Below are 2,549 nucleotides of genomic sequence, written 5' to 3'. Positions count from 1 at the left end.
GGCAGCCCAACTTCTTGTTGTGGTCTCCAGTGCCGTGCTCTGTACCTCTCCAACAGAAAAGACAGCATGGCTGCAAATATTATTAATATCTGCATCACTTTACCATTTACAGAGTGCTTTTGCATAATCACCTTATTTTATCCTCACAAGAGTTTAAAGCCCCACATTTGTACAGTTGAGGAAACGGAGGCACAGAAGAGTTACATAACTCCCATGGCATAGCGTGGTCAGTACATGGCATTGACTGGGATCCAAATCTAGGTCTTTGGGCTGTCAAGGGCATGTCTTTTAAAACTCTGGGTGTGGTCCTGGCCGTGGCTGCTGCTGGGGCAAAAATGGAGAGGGTCCCTGCCCCTGAGTGTCTTTGGGAGGCTTGTGGACCTTCTATTTAAGTCTTCAAGCCTCTCCTTGATTCACACCAACTCTTTCAGGAAGCACCTACTACACAGCAGGCCCCAGGCAGGGCACTGGGGAAAACAAGAGGGGCTCACAGTCTAGTCTGGGAGTCGAATCCACAAATGCATGTGCAGTGAGGCAGAGTGCAAGACGCATGCTAGTGAAGAAACAGACGCAAGTGTCTGCAGGCAGGCAGGAGGCCTTCATTTCTGAAGCTGGCTCTGTGGGGGCAGGAGGCCTCTATAACTCAGGGCATCTGCTTCCTGGCTAGCTGTTCCTTCACTAGGGAGAGCCTGGGGGCAGAGGAACAAGACCTGGACTTGGAGAAGGCACACTGGGTTCCTGTGCTGGCGCACAGAAGGTGCCTGGTCATGTCCTGGTTAGGGGCGGGTACTGGTAGCCACAGGGATGACCTTACCCTCAACCCCCTTGAACCTCACCTCGTCTAAGTGTAGAGGGATAGAGGGGCTGTTACCTGCCCCGAGGTCTCTTATGAGATTCAGTGTGCTAAGTTTTATGGCAATATTTCACAAACTGTAAACTGTAGAGTGTCATGCCAGTACTAGGTTTGGTTTGGTTTGGTTTTAGAGATGGGGTCTCACTCTATCACCTAGGCTGAAGTGCAGTGTCACAGTCATAGCTTAGTGCAACCGCGATCTTCTGGGCTCAAGGAATCCTTCTATCTCAGCCTCCTAAGAAGCTGGGACTATGTGCACACCACCACACCTGGCCTAATTCTTTTAAATTGTTTTGTAGAGACAGGATCTCTGTTGCCCAGGCTGGAGTGCAGTGGCACAATCACAGCTCACTGCAGGCCAGATCTGGGCTCAGGTGATCCTCCTGTCTCAGCCTCAGCAGGCTTTTAAAGGGCTTACTGTATAGCTGGAATGAAGGGAAGGTACTTGCCAGTAATTGCTCATAATAAGGGAGGGAGCAGGGAGGCTAGGCAGGGGTGGTGCAAATCCAGGGAGGCTTCCTGAAGGAGGAAGTTTCAAGGTGAATATTAAGAGACACAGTTAGTATGAACTGGCAGAAAAGAGCCAGTGCTGTGAGCTACAGCAGGAAGTGAGCAAGGACCAGTAGGTGAGTTTGGCGGAAGGACCAGGGAGAAGTGAGGAGGAAGGAGTGGGAAACCGGGAAGGTACTGGGAGCCCAGAGCATCTGGCTGCAAAGTTGGTTAAGCTGTGCTTGGGGAATGGGGAAGTAAGTTCTTGAGCGTGAGTCTGGAGTTCTAGGAGAGAGAGATGGGGAGGGAGGAGAGCTGCTCAGAGGCTAGGCCTGAGAAGAAAGGCCCTATCCCCAGCCCCCCATGCTCTGGGGCCAGGTCAGACTCTATCAACTTGTTCGTTGTGCTCAGGAGGAGAGACATCCCTGAGCCCACGAAGGTGTCACCTGTCCTTAGAACCTGCAGGCCATGATGAATAGCGTTCATTCCCTGGTGATTTGTACTCCGTGCCAGTGCCCCCAGCCCAGCCCAGCCTGCCTGGCTGCATGGCACGCGATCCATCACCCTCCACAATGGCCTCTGATAATGGGCCATTTGTCTTCTGACTCGGAGACCTACCCAGACTGACGGGCACTGGTAGAGACAGATGGTGAGGGTGGGGCAGAGGGGCCGAGACAGATGGATGGGTGTCTGGCTGGGGCAGCTGGCACTAAGCCAAGGCCTTTGAGGGGGCCTTTCACATGCCTCATGCCAGGAACGGGTAGAGAGTGGGTCCCCAGGGCTGAGGCCTATCATGTGGCAGACCACAGACTTGGCGACTCATAAAATCATGGCATGAGTATAACAATGCCAGGAAGTAATAGAATTATTTACTAACGACATCACAGACAAATAGAATCTGAGTTGACAATTACCTGGGGTCATCAGTTATCATCTCTGGTCTTAAGGTAGTGAATGATAATGAAAAATAGCTAGGCCAGGCATGGTGGCTCACGCCTGTAATCCCAGCACTTTGGGAGGCCAAGGCGGGAGGATCACTTGAGATCAGGTGTTCGAGACCGTCCTGGCCAACATGGTGAAACCACGTCTCTACTAAAAATAAAAATAAAAAATTAGCTGGGCGTGGTGGCAGGCGCCTATAATCCCAGCTACTCAGGAGGCTGAGGCATGAGAATTGCTTGAGCCTGAGAGGCCAGGGTTGCAGTGA

General features: G+C 52.0%; 1 protein-coding gene across 7 annotated transcripts in view; it reads left to right on the top strand.

Annotated features, from left to right (window-relative positions):
- CRHR1 (corticotropin releasing hormone receptor 1) overlaps positions 1 to 2,549 on the top strand; it is a 76,339-nt gene that overhangs the window by 34,645 nt on the left and 39,145 nt on the right. The window lies entirely within an intron of this gene.

Source organism: Colobus angolensis, unplaced genomic scaffold (genome assembly GCF_000951035.1).
Source record: "Colobus angolensis palliatus isolate OR3802 unplaced genomic scaffold, Cang.pa_1.0 Scaffold377, whole genome shotgun sequence".
NCBI classification, from domain to species: Eukaryota; Metazoa; Chordata; class Mammalia; order Primates; family Cercopithecidae; genus Colobus; species Colobus angolensis.
This window is presented reverse-complemented; position numbering and strand designations above follow the sequence as displayed.